Source organism: Solanum verrucosum, unplaced genomic scaffold, assembly GCF_900185275.1.
Source record: "Solanum verrucosum unplaced genomic scaffold, falcon-dt-bn FXZP01000094.1, whole genome shotgun sequence".
In the NCBI taxonomy this organism is placed as follows: domain Eukaryota; kingdom Viridiplantae; phylum Streptophyta; class Magnoliopsida; order Solanales; family Solanaceae; genus Solanum; species Solanum verrucosum.
Window position 1 is genome coordinate 724,690 of NW_026019970.1, and position 15,270 is coordinate 739,959.

General features: G+C 35.4%; 1 pseudogene; it reads left to right on the forward strand.

Moving 5' to 3' along the window:
• The first annotated feature begins 6,306 nt into the window (after nucleotides 1-6,306).
• On the forward strand, nucleotides 6,307-7,729 carry LOC125817066 (F-box/kelch-repeat protein At3g23880-like; annotated as a pseudogene).
• The last annotated feature ends 7,541 nt before the right edge of the window (nucleotides 7,730-15,270 follow it).

Consider the following 15,270-nt stretch of genomic DNA (forward strand, 5'->3'; position numbering starts at 1 on the left):
TTTCCAAGATAATATGTTAATTCACCGTAACTACCAATTGGAAAACTGAAACCCTTTTGAACTAATCCACTCACACTTATTACCTATCTCCTAATTCACTATCTCATTATAATGCAAAGATAAACCCATAAATTAATTATTTTGTCTAATAGGAGCCTAACAGGAACTTCAACTTACGCGAACAACATACATATACTAGTAATAGCCATTCCTACCAAGCAATCATAATCACCGCAAGTGCTACTAGGTAATGATTACCAATTCACAATTTTCTTTTCATCAAACAGAAACCTTACCTCAATTATCCATGATGCCTTTTGGTAATTAAATGTGTGCCCGCCGCAATAGTTTTCCTCTTTTCGTTCGTGCTTTGACTCTCAAAAACGCCAACCTCATTTAACTCTAATTTACTCGTATATATGGGCCAAATGGTACTGAATATTCAATAACTCATGAACTTGACCCATTAATTATTAACTAAAATATTGATCTGAAATTACCCACTAATTAAATAATAATAGATACTCAGATACTTCAAAATTTCCAACCAACTTCACACACTAATTATACGTGATTCAAGTCAACTATCGAGAGGGGTAAAACGATAATTTTATATAAAGAAAAAAAATCCAAAAATGACCTTTTGGGTCATTACAACATACCAGTTACATATATACAATTATCCGACAGATATACAAATACAATTCATCTCTCTCCACTCTCTGCCCTCTCTCCTCCCTCCCAATCTCACTCACCTCTCTCCTCCCTCTAACATGCTATATTTGTCTAATTATATTTCTAGTCTTGACTATTTTTGAAAGTTCAAGTAGGTCATTATTTTTATTTGTTAAACTCCTAAGACAACGAATTTAAGTATGTTCATGTAACACCTTTGACTTCGAAAGAGCTAACTAGAAGTTCGTACAAGTTAATCATCAATTTTTAGTTTTGGGTCAACTTCAAACGGCCATATCTTTTAGGGCTTCTCCAACCCAAACATTAAATTTTACACCAAATTTGGTGTCAACACTATTTTAGTGTAAATCAACTCCAACCCACTGCACCAAATTTTATACCAGAAAGGAATATTTCTCTCTCTCTTCATTATTATATAATTATTTCTTATTTCATTTATATTTTCTTATTTCATAAAATAAATTCTTTCTAAAACATTCACCATATATTTTAATTTTGATGTATGTCAATTATTACTTTGTTGAATGTTTATTATGTTCGGTTATTTTTAAGTGCATTGTATTATTTGTTTAATAATTTATATGTTTGCATTTTTAATTTTTGTGAAGGTTAATTGTAGTTATGTTAAATTATAATTTATAGTAGAATTAATATAAACTTAATTTTAAAAAAAAGTCATATAGAGAAAAATCAATTTATAAAAAAACTAACTTTTATATCTAAAATTAATATTATAAAAATATTACATAAAAATAATTAAATATACAAGAGATTTAATTAAAACATACAATTTATATAATGTTTAATTAAAAGTTTTGTATAATGAAATAATAATAAAATATTCAATAAAGTGAATTGGTGTGATGAATAGTGTTACACCAAATTTGGTGTAACACTATTTTGGTGTAACACTATTCACACACCAAAAGGGTGTAAAATTTGGTGATGGGTTGGAGCTCCAAAACACCAAATAAGGATTTGGTGTAAAATTTGGTGTTGGGTTGGAGATGGTCTTAGCACATAAGGAGTTAGGTGGTCCATGAGCTATCAAATCAAAGGTCTTTGAGTCCTCTTTCCAAGCGGTCAAGTTTGCTAAATACCGAGCCCCGAGTAAAAAGTTATGGTTGTTTGAGTGGAACCTCTCTAGTTAAGCCTTTTCATCCATTTAAGGAAAGAGTATTTTTGTATTTTCCTTACCCCACTAGGCTTGAAAACATTTTTTCTCATCCAAGTTAAGGGTCTAATCATATGCTAAGTTAATTTTCACATTCCTAAACATTTAGAATTTTAGAGCGGAGTTTCAAGAGGAGAAAAGGGCAGGGTTTCAAGCGTTCTTTCAAGAACTGAGGAATTCACCAAGAACATCGTTATTTCCATGTATGTAAGGCTTCTTACAGTGATGGACTTGTTCGTCCTCACACCATACATCTAACTCATCCATGAATCCGCCCATAAAATCGTTTATTGAGAGATTCTTGAGTAGTTCTTGATTGTAGCTTCATTCTTTAACAATGGAGGTTTTGAGTTTCTTGAGTTGATGATCTTGAGTATGAGTTGTGATTCTTGATAGGAATTGTGTGAAATTTCGATGGTTTCATGTTGGGTTTGTAAATTTTAAAAGAGTTTGGAAGAAATCACTTGATTCTAGATGATTTAGGATCCTAATTTGAGCATAAAAATCCATTGGAAACCTGGGGCTGGGGCGGCGTGCCAGCAGTGCGTCCGAAGTCAGCCCTAGTCAATTGGGGCATGGGGCGGTGCACCAGCAGTGCACCCAAACCCAGCCCCAGTCAATTGGGTTTGGCGCAACGCACCATTGTTATGCTAGGGTCGCCTGGTCCCTTTTTCTTCTGTGCTTCATTCTGAACGTGTTCCTTTGAATTATGACTATGCTCTCTTATTTTCTTAGCTTCTAAATTCTCCATTAATCTTTGAGAGATCATACATTTCCTAATCACATGTCTAAATTTACATTTCAAGTGAGTTTAAGAGGAAAGTTCAAGAGGTTCTTTTGAGTCATTTTGAGAATTCTTTCGTGATTAACTATAGTTTCAAATTAAGTCTTGAGGAAGTAAGTATGAGAATGAGAAGAGTTGCATTCATGATTGAAAAAGAGTATAAGGGAACTAAGTATTCCCAAATGTAACACTTTTACATTTTAAAAGAGGAAACAATTGATTTCTAAATGAGTTTGTGAGTTCAGAGAAGTTTCAGAGTAATACCTCTTTTAAGAGGATCTTTTGAGTAATCACCTCAAATTGGGAAAGAGTTATGTTTTATACATTTGGGAATGTGTATATATATTTATTGGGAGTAGTATTGAGCACCAATATGGGGATGAGTTCAGACAACTCACATTTCTCATAAACCATGTAGCCACCATGGGTAAAAGGTCGTACTAGACGATTCCTTATTGCTTCTAACCATAGCTTATTGGATCCACTTAGTTGAGGTGTTCTATACTCTGGTAAGGTATATGACAGTTCTGGCAGCGTGAACGAGACGCTATATAATCACATAGCTCATACTGATGATTGTCGGTTAGAGAATATCCCAAATAAGAGTAAAGAGTATGTTATTGTATTTTTATACATTTTTGAGTTGATATCTATTGTTTTAAAAGCTTTAAATATTGCATCTTTTATTATTTTTTCCATATTGGAGTTGAGTTGAGGTGAGTATGGTCTTCTCATGTTATCAGTTCAGTTATCTATGTCTCAGTTTTCCCCTTACATGCTCGTACATTCAATGTACTAACGTCATTCAACCTGCATCTTTTTATGATACATATACATGTGTTCAGGGTCATCAACAGGCGCTTTGTTGATAACATTTGCACTCCAGCTAGCTTTGGTGAGCCTCTTTGCTTTCCGGAGGGCTTCAAATTATTATTTCTGCTTTGTTAAGTTATCGAGGGTCTTGTCCCAACATTTGTCGTAGTATTTAGAGGCTACATAGATAGTTAAAAGTTGAGGAGTCTCTCACTATTTCCTTTGTTGATGTTTTGAGATTTTGAGTCAATTACTAATCTTATTTCCAGACATTTATTGAGTTAAGCTATTGTTGAGACATTATGAGTTAATTTTCGTATTTAGAGTCCCTATTTTACTTGAGTAAGTCTTCCGCTAAGTAGTTAGCCAGGCCAAGGGTTCGTTGGGGGCCATCGATGATTGTGCCGGCCACGTCTAGGGTGTAGGCTCGGAGCATGACAGTTAATCTATAAGTGTATCACTAGACTTTGTTGCTTTGTATGATTTTATAAAAAATGTCAATATATTAATATTTATAATTTTAATCTATTCCTTTTAATAATTTTCAAATACATTAAAAAAAATATCACTAAATTAAATATTTAATTCAAATGTATGGATTTGATATGATGTTAAACTAAAAGCATTAGAACATGATAAGTTATTGTTTGATTTTGTAAAAATAGAAAGACATATTGTTTTAGAGTGTGATTTTTATCATAATGATGATAAATACTTAAAATAGAGATTAACTTGTGTGCACAGACTGTTTAAAGTTTTTTCACACAATCATGTAAGTATAAGTTTAATGATAATAGCCAAACCAGTTAAACGTCTAATCTATTTCTTTTTAATATTTATTAATTCTTTTTTCTGTCTCAGACTCCATAACAGTCGGAAATTTTTTTCTCTGTCTCAGACTCCATAATCGTCGGACTTGGGATTCCTCTATCCGAACTTTTATCTCCCGTAAGCTGCTAAGCTCCTCATCTAGGGTTTCATGATCTCTTTTATTCATGTGAAATTCCATAAAAGGTTATTACCTTTGATTTTTTGGGGAATTATTTTAAATTTGTAGCATTTTCTATTTACCTTGCATAATAATAATAATGATATATATTTCACTGAATGTATATGTTGCTTTGCAACTTATTTTCATTATATGGCTTTGAGGATTACCTCTTGTGCAATTAATTGACGAGGAAGTCTAGAAAGGATTGTAGAGCAACCTTTATGCTGTTGGACGAATGTTGTTGCACAAGGAGCAGTTGGTATTGGCTTGGCCAAGCTCTCTATTTGCCTAACCGAAATGTGATACTACAATGCGTTGGCCAAGCTTTGTAGATTTGTGAAATCTCTAATAATTACATGCACTTAACAAGGCCACGTCGAGACATTTTCTGGGGTACCGATTCTGAAGGCCACCTAGTTCTCTCGGATGATGCTGAGCTGTGGGAAATCCTTTGCACCATTTCCGGAAGGTAATGCTTGTTGCTTTGAAGGGAAAGGTCCTGGAACCTAATAGAGTAAGTGTTTTATTTTTATTTTTCGATAAGAGAAGTTGTATTGATAAGGAAAAACGATCATCTGATTGAAATTGAAAAACATGCTCTTTAATTTGCAGACCAAGCGAATGATTTGATGCTTGTCAGACTCAGTACCGCGACCACTTTTATTATGCATGCAAATAGTTATATTTGTATGTATAATGTTTCATTTCCTTTTCTCTGGGCGACAAAGAGGGTAAATTAGGGAGAGCTAGGTGGCATGAAAGAGACACAAATCAATCAAATGGGTTATGAGATTCATAAACACATGACATAGTACGACCTCTGTGTGTAAATTGGTTTTTACCTATCATGTTTTATGTGAATTGTTTCGTTTCTTTTTGAAGATCTATCCTTGATGTCTATTGATTTACTCCTAATGTCGTCGTATTGCTACTTCAGGCCGGTGGCTTAGCTTTTTCACATCGATCTTCTGGTGGCTTGGGGAGTTAATTATGAGTTGAAACCAGTACCCAGGGCGAGGTGTGTGGTGCAAATTTTAAGGTGGATTCAGTCAGGCATGCCCAGAGTGGGTACTGTTGCTATCTATATATCTGTTATTGCCAACTCTTTTTGTTATCAACTGGTTTATTACGATGAGCTTTATGGTTTGTCCCAGCAGAGATTGTAATTGGGAAGCGTATTAAGTAAGACGTTGGCCCCGAGGAACGAAACAACACCAAGTATAAGTTGGAGACTGCCACTGCTCACATATATCTTGAACCCACTTCGTGAAAATCCTAGATCTGCCACTAGATGGTGATATGAAGAAACAACAATGCTAGCATGTGAAACAAGAATGACGATAGAATATTTTCGGTAAGTCAAAAAATAGACTCCTAAACTAATTTGGTAAAATAGATTTAGAATCCTAGTTACCTTCTAACACTATATTTAATATTTATGTTCAATAAAATAAAAAGTAAAAACAAATTGAAAAACTTAACTTTTGTGTGCCTTAGAGTTAAGTGATAGTGTAAAAAGGATTTCACTGACACTGCATACAAGTTAATCTCGTTAAAATATATATATTTAAGATTGTAATGTTGGGCGCGCAAACCCCACCATTTGAGATGGCACAAAAGAAGAAGAAGAAGTGTGTATCCTCCCATGGCCATGAAAATTTAACAAATAGAAAAGCTCCAAATAAGAAGAAATCCATTATAAATACAAAAAAATCCAACCAAATTATTAGCAATGGAGAAGAAGAAGGAACCCAAAAATTCAATAAGAAGAAGAAGAAGAAATCAGTACGTCCCTATCAAATTTCAGGGAAGAGCATTGTGGAGCTGTCAAATGATAACACAGACCAGATGGAGATTGATCAGGTGAGTTCATATGTGAGATACAATTGTTGAGTGCTCGTTGTACAAGTTGTGCTTCAAATTTTGTTTTGAACTAACTTCTACTTGTCCAATTTAGGTCATAAGAATTTATTTACAAGAGGAAATAATGATGGACATCCTCAGCAGGTTACTTGTGCGGTCTCTTCTTCGGTTCAAATGTGTTTCAAAATTTTGGAATTCATTAATCAATGATACTTACTTTAGGATGAAACATTATATTCATTCCAGGAATGACCAAAATTCTCAAAAATTTCTTATTACCGAATCCTTCTATGATAAGAATGATGTATATAACTTCTCTACTTCTTCTTTATCGACGGTTCAAGTGGTTCAGGATGAACAAAAGCTTGATTGTCCTTCGAGCTGCAAACCAACAAATGTCATACTATTTTGTTCTTGTGATGGATTGGTTCTTATTTTTGTTTCTTCTCGAGGACTCTATGATTCTTCTGCAAGACTCTATGAAGAACTTTTGTTGTGGAACCCGTCCACAAGATAATCAATACTTCTTCCCCATCCAAAATTTCGAGTGGTATATTGTGTATGTGGATTGGGATATGATGCAACTAGTGAAGACTGTAAGATTCTTGCAATTAACTTGAATGCAGATCATAGTTTCGATACTTCAATTGAAATTCTCTCTCTAAAATGTGGTTCCTGGAGAAGAATTGGTTATCCTACTGGCATTGAGCGTGTTACTGGTTTTAGGAGTTGTGGTATGGATTATTTGGCATTTCTACATGGAGCATTACATTGGCTTGGTATGTCACTCTCTGGATATTATACTACTGTTTCATTTAATATTTCAAATGAGGTGTATGGAGAGGTACCTTTATTGGAGCAAATGTATCATGTATTCCCCAGCTTCCGCTGCATCGACCGTGGTGTTTTAGTATTGAGAGGAATGCTTTGCTTTCATTCTATGTATAATTATTGGGAGATGGGCATTGACTGCACTTTAAGTTGTGGATAATGAAAGACTATGGTGTCAGGGAATCTTGGATTAACTTTATTAAAATACGAGATAGTAATCTTTTTCATTCAGCCAGACCAAAATATATGTTTGCAAATTGTGAAGTGTTACTACATTGCAAACGTATCAGATGTGTTTGTTCTACAATCACGACATCTAGAGGACCATTTGGATTATACAACCCTCAATGTCAATGTGTTACCGTTAAGCAAGGAATTGCTTATGCTGAGAGCTTGATCTCACCTAAATCATTTACTAAAGTATTTGCATATGCTTTTTTCCCTTTTCTTCTGTCGAAGATTATGTAACAACCTCTCATTTTAATGAATATATTTATTGCTGCTAAATTTTGGGTTCTGAATGTATTTATCAAAGTTGGTCAGTTTATTTATTTCATGTCCTCAGGGAAGCATGCCACTAGAGCCATTTCTTTGCTAACAACTGATTGATTACCCATTGTTGTTTATCTAATCGTATATAGTATTTACGACATGCCTACAACTAGTATACTGTTGATTCCTCAGCTGTAGATAAGTGGAACGATTCCTAGCTTGATTTATGTGAGCTGGTCCAGATGATCGTACTGCTTAACGTATCATTTTATAGGTTAATTCTACTCTGTTATCTCCTTAACTTGAGATTTCGTCCTATGCTTAATGATATGCCTACAATCCGGAAAGATGTCAATATTTCTCTCGATTCATATATGCCAAGGTTGAGGTACACAAAAGTGCAATGGACTCAATTTTTCCAGTTGATCGTTGGGCTATGTTGGTATACTGATGGGGCATCACGTGCAGTAGGAGAGTAGGAATTTGTTTGGAGTCGAGGCGTAGTTGTGATGTCTTACTGTCAGAGTGACAAATTTTGGTTGTGCTATCTTGTGATGCATTGTTATTGAAAAAACCTTACCTAATCCTAACAACCAACTAATTAATATAAAATCTTTGTTATATTGCATTTACATTATTATTAGTTATTCTATATATTTTTGATTGTTACCAATGATGTTGCAACTAAATCAGCCCTGTTTCACCATTGTATAATTTATGATTATCCTCCTGTAATTCTTTTGCAATTGAGTTCATATTCCAACTAGGAAGATTCTTGTTGATGATTGCACCCTAGAAGATATCACAATAGACAAATCAACCAACAACGATTATTGGTCGAGTGGTAAGTACTCTTTAGTTCTTAATTAGAGACCTCGATCAGAGTGGTAAGTATTCTTTAATTATACTGTTTTCAACCATTAAAAAAGGACAGTTGTGTCACGCCCCGAGCCTACACCCTGGACGTGGCCGGCACTCGAAGACTATTGCTGGCCCCCAAGCGAACCCTTGACCTGGCTTTCTTAACTCAGCGGAAAACTTAATGCAATGCAAGGTTATAAAACAACCTAACTGATAAAATCTGGCCAAAAAGGCAACTCGAGTCTCAAAATAGAATATTTACATTTATACATAGATGAGAGACTCAATACCAACTGACTGACTGTTTATGAAGCCTCTAAAATACTGAGATGGATGTTGGGATAGACCCCGCAACACCCTAATAAAACAAAACTAAGAACAAAAAATGATTGAGTCCTCCGGAATGCAAGGAGGCTCACCACTGACTCTGGAGTGCTCAGCTGGATCAACGACGTGCAGGATGCTGATCCGGGGTACCTGTATCTGCATCGTCATAAGATGCAGGCCAACTGGCATCAGTACATTGAATGTACGAGTATGCGAGATGGAAAGCTAAACCGCAACTTAAGCTTGAAAAGAGTACAAGGGAACACTTACCTTGGCTTTGTTCGACTTATGAATAACTGAACTCAATATATAAAGCAATAAGACACATGTAATATATAAAGCTTGAAAAAAATAGTGTAAACAACTTAGCTCGTTAATGATAAAACAATAACAAACTCAACTTTACTTATATAAAAGTAATATAACTTTAAAGGGAGATTCTTTAACCGACAACCACCACTATGAGCCCTAGTGGTGGTACAACGTTTTACCTCACGTTGCCCAAGGACCATCCTATACCTAGCCGTGATATAGGAAGTTATCTTTACTAAGTGGATCCACTAGCTTAACTTTAGTGATCATCTAAAAAGTATGTCCCGAGAAAATCCTATGTTGGCCGCATGGTTCTTATGGAGAGTTGAGTTAATATGATCTCGTGTCCCCAACTCGGTGCTCAAGACTACTCTCAAAAATATACTTTAGCTCATAAGTGCTTTAAACACATCTTTCTTTAGTTTGAGATAATTGCTCAAAAACTAGCCCAAAGGCTTTCTTGGAATTGATGTTCCTTTCTTACTCAAATGTAAAAACATTTAGAAACTTCTTTGGGAAATACATAGTTCCCTAATAACTTTCAAGAAATGGACTCGACTTAACTTGAAACTTGAGACTCTTCGCTTGGCTTGAACTCTATACTCTTTACACGACTTGAACTTGAACCTTAAACAAAGGTAAAACGTTTAATAACGACTCTTGAAAAGCTTTAGAGACTTGCTTGGACTTACTTCTTAACTTTGCTTGACTTGACTCTAACTTCCCTTGACTTCAATCCTAACTTGCCTTGAATTGAACTATGGATTCAAGGTATATGATCACATGTTTATGGATGAATTCGGGATGTCTAAATGTACCTTAGAGTGTTAGAAACAACTATAAAACATAGGTACAATACCAAGGAACATGCATGAGAAAGTGTGAAAAGAAAGGGGGAACTTGGCGTCCTTGGCGCTCTGCAAGGCGCGGAGCGCAAGCCCTCGAAGCTCAGAAGGCCAGCTGAGGCACTCTGCAGGGCGCGGAGCCCCAAGGGAGAAAGCTCAGAAGCTCTTTTGGGGCGTGCTAGCAGGCGCGACGCGCCACCTCTTTCCCCAGAAAACTCGACTTTTCTCCCTCTTTTCCCAACTCTAAACCACCCTAACTTCAAGGGTTTCAACTCCAAACACTAAGGATCATAAAATCCCTCAACATACAAGAGATTCAACTCAAAAACACAATCAACAACTTCAACAACATAAACCAACAATTTCAACAACCCAACCAAGCTTTTCTCAAAAATAAAATGAGTTTGGTGTGTGGGGGAAAGGATCAACCCAACACTATGAACTCACATACCTAGTAGGGATCACCCCCGACGATATCTACGACGATCCTTGACGGAAACTTGCTTGATCTCCTCTTGCTTCTCTTCTTCTCCTCTTCACTCACAAGCCCTAGCTCTCACTCTTTAAAATGGGACCAAATGATCCAAAAATCAGCCTAACACAACAATATAATCCCAAAAGAAATAGCTAGGGAAAAGACCAAAATGCCCTTAAGTTTTCCGGACGGATTCCCTTCCAATTGCCCAACTTTCACAGGGCATAACTCACTCATACGAACTCGGAATCGAGCAAACTCGGTGGCGTTGGAAAGATCATTCCACAAGATTCGCAATCATAACTGGAACTACACCTAAATCATCCTGAGATATGAGTTATTGCTGCTCAAAGTTGGCCAAAACTCACTGATTTCCCACACTTAACCAAATTTCCAGATTTTGAATTTTATTCCAAAAATGACTATTTCAAATTTCAAGCTTTTTCATAGTTATTTCAACTTGGCGGATGTTACAATATCTCCCCCTTAGGAACATTCATCCTCGAATGAGGTTACTCTTACCAAGGTTAAGGGTGTAACATCAAACTCAAATACCCAACAAGCAATCATGCAAACAACAATAACAATAATGACATGCTCACTACAATTAAAAGAGCATTAAGAAGGAAATTAGTACCTTGGTCTACATTTCCTCCGAATTCAAAGAAATATGGGTATCTCTTTTTCATGTCCTCTTCAGCTTCCCAAGTAGCTTCCTCAACAAATTGGTTCCTCCATAGGACCTTGACTGAGGCTACATCTTTCGTTCTCAACCTACGAACTTGACGATCTAAAATCTGAACAGGAACCTCCTCATAAGATAAGTTATCCTTGATCCTAATACTTTCAGTTGGCAGGATCAATGAAGGATCGCCTATGCACTTCTTCAACATGGAGATGTGAAATACCGGATGAACCGCTGTTAGTTCCTGTGGTAACTCCAACTCATAAGCAACATTGCCAATCCTCTTGGCTATGCGGTAAGGTCCAATATACCGGGGACTAAGTTTCCCCTTCTTACCAAACCTCATAACCCCCTTCATGGGTGAAACTTTCAAGTATACCCAATCATCTACTTCAAACTCTAACGCCCTTCTCCTAATGTCAGTGTAGGATTTTTGATGACTCTGTGCCGTTTTCAACCTCTCTTGAATCACTTTCACCTTCTCCATAGCTTGGTGAACTAAGTTTGGTCCTATCAATCCTGCTTCGCCAACTTCAAACCATCCAATAGGAGATCTACATCTTCTCCCATAAAGAGCTTCATAAGGAGTCATCTGGATGCTAGAGTAATAACTATTGTTGTAGGCAAACTCAATGAGAGGTAGGTGATCATCCCAATTACCTTTGAAATCGATCACACAAGCCCTCAACATATCTTCTAAAGTCTGAATAGTACGCTCGGCTTGCCCATCAGTCTGAGGATGAAAGGTTGTACTAAAGTTCACCTTCGAACCCAAGCCTTTCTGAAAAGATTTCCAGAACTGTGCAGTAAACTGTGCACCTCTATCTGAAATAATTTAGATTAGGACTCCATGAAGTCTCACTATCTCTTGAACATACAACTTGGCATAATCTTCTGCTGAATTGGTAGTCTTTACTGGTAGAAAATGAGCTGACTTTGTCATTCTGTCGACAATCACCCAAATAGAATCATGCTGTCTGCGAGACCGTGGCAGTCCTGTGATGAAATCCATATTGATCATCTCCCACTTCCATTCTGGAAGTTCTATCCTCTGAGCCAAACCAACGGCCTTTGGTGTTTAACTTTCACTTGTTGGCAATTTGGACACTTATCAACAAACTCTGTAATGCCCTTCTTCATGCTATTCCACCAATAAACTTCTCTCAAGTCACGATACATCTTCGTGGAACCCGGATGAATGGAATATCTGGAGCTATGAGCTTCCTCCATAATCCTTTCTTGGAGTCCATCTACCATAGGTACGCACAATCTACCTTGATACCTCAAAACACCATCTCCCCCTTGTTCAAAAGCTAATACTCTTTGCTTTTGAACATTTGCCTTCAACTCAAGCAAAATGGGATCTTGATCTTGTTTCTCTTTCACTTCTGACACTAGTGATGACTCGACCCCATTCGCCACCGCTATTCCTCCTTCTACGGAATCTGTAAGTCTGACTCCCAGGCATGCCTGTCTGTGTACATCTTTTGCTAGCTCTCTCCTTCCTTCTTCAATATGGGCGGTGCTACCTATTTTATTAAGAAAATATATTTGGACTAGTTTTAGAGTCGCCACTTAATTTTTAAGAAAAATCAAGAAATCTATTGTTTTCAAAAGACTAAAACAGAAATCCAATGAAAACTTAAAAGAGGTTCAAGGTTCTTATTAGTGTTCTAGGAAGAATTTTAAAGCATCTAGAACACCCGCTAATGTGGTTATCCGGCAATTAATTATTCGGCTAAAAATATTTAACTTAACTTGAATTGAGCAAATTTTGTAGTTAGGACCATTTCAAGAGAAAAAGGAAAAAATATTAAGGTATTATCCAAGTGGAGTATTTTGCAAAAAATATTTTTTAGGCCTCGTTGAAGGTGATTGATTTAGTTAAGTTATAAAATCAAAACGGGTATCTTTGGGGATTTGAATTTTAAAACCTTAAAATTTAGCAGCAAATATTGACAGATAAACCATTAGGAAATAATAAAGTAAAGAAGGAAATTTGGGACCAAGTCTGGTTTTCTGTCCGTCTGGGCCAACACTTGGGCATAATTTCATTTTGGGCCTTTTGGCCCGATTTTTGCCACCTTTGTACCTGTCCTAAACTAACATAAAATAAAATATTATTTGGGCCTTAGGCCCAATTTCACCTGTCCTAAACTTCTAATAGAAATAATAATAATAATAATAATAATAACTAAATGGGCTTAGGCCCAACAAGTAGCAAAATACAATCTTGGATTTAAGAGTGGGCCTTTGGCCCAATCTTCTCAGTTCTCCGATCTGCTTCGATATTATTTATTTATTTTATTTTATTTTTTTAACTCTGTGACCTGTACGACAATTTTCAATGGCCGGTAGACTCGAATAAATGATTGGGCTTCTCTGGGCCAATGAGAAAATGCAAGGGTAGAGTCCACGAGGACTCGGGAAGATTTCACATGCAAAGAGAAAATGAGAAAAAATAAATTAGTATCCAATAATAATAAGATCTTTCGAACCTTAGCTCTAAACGATAACATGACTCATCGATTATGAAATAGTAAATAGCAATGTATCCAAGGGCACATACTCAAACATATTTTAAGTACTAGACAATGGCGAACCCGTGCAAGCACGGGTCCTACATAAAAATATATATTAATTTAATAACATAGATGAGTATAAACTAACGGATTGAACACTATCTTTTATAATTGAAACGAAGGGTTCAATTTACCTCCATTAACAGAGGTTCTTTTATTCCCTATCTCTATCCATATTTATTTTATTTTATTGTTTTTTTTTAAAAAGAGCTTATTATCATAACTTGATGCCCTGAACTATTTGTAATTGCCTCTTATGCTAATAATATATTTTATATATGACTGGAGTATGCATATCACCATATAAAAAGGTAAGCAGGTTAACTATAAATTAATATGATTAAGTCCAATAGACTTTTTATAAATTAATGTACATAGTTTTCAAAAAATAGTCACGTAATTTAAATAAGGAGGTAGTTCACTATTCCTTTCATTTCAAATACTTGTCGTAAATTTTTGAAATTAAATCAGATTAAAATAAGTTAATATTTAAATTTTAAAACATAGATATTCAAAACATAGATAAAAAGTACTATTTAAACACAAAAAAAAACACTCTAAACGGTTAGTCAAAATGCATTTTAAATATTCTAGAATGGTTTATTATTATGACTTGTCATATATTTTTTTTAGTTTTCAAATACGTAAATTTTACTATTGTTATTATTACAAATTTTATGTCAAAATTTATTAAAAATTAACTCTCCAAATTCAAGAGGTGCCACATAAATTAGAACCAGAGGGAGATTATTTGCAAAAATATGAAAGGATTAAAGACCTAAAGCAACACTTAATGAAAAGACGAACATCATAAAAATTAGATAATTACACTAATCACACATGTCAATATCCAAATCTTTACTCATTCTTCTAACACTAAAACAAAACAAAATGAATAAATTGAAATTAAATAATATAGCAATCAATTGGCAATGGATAAATTGATAATAGCCTAAGAAGGCAAAATAACTACTGTTCATTTGGCGAACAAATAGCACGGCAAATGACAAGAATCAACAAATAGACAATTAAGATTTCAACAGCTTGAGAACAACCAATTACTGACTCAGTTTACCTTGACTTTAGCTAGCAAGAAAAAATTTAAAAAATAGTTAACTCGATGCACAAGATAGCACAGCCTATATATCGAACATTATTAAGAACCAGATTCTAGAAATACAATGGCTAGCACTGATTCCCAAAGAGGAAACACCATAAACAAAAGTTTAGCAGCAAACTACTCAATTACACGATTTTATTTCCAAGATAAATGGAATTCTCCTCATAATAGGTTGGAAAAATAAGTAGACTAGCTTCAGAGTTTCAAAATTTAGACCGTGACTCGGAGCCGACAAGATGAGATGAACAGAGGCCATTTTAGGAGAAGAAGAAGAAAACAACCCAGGCTGGACAGATACATACAGGAACAGAAAAGCTCATGCATCAAAGACAACTAAATAAGCAGATTTGTGAAAGTATTAAGAACACATCATTTGGAAAGGGAGGAAGCCAACGTATTATTAATCACATTTTGAGCCG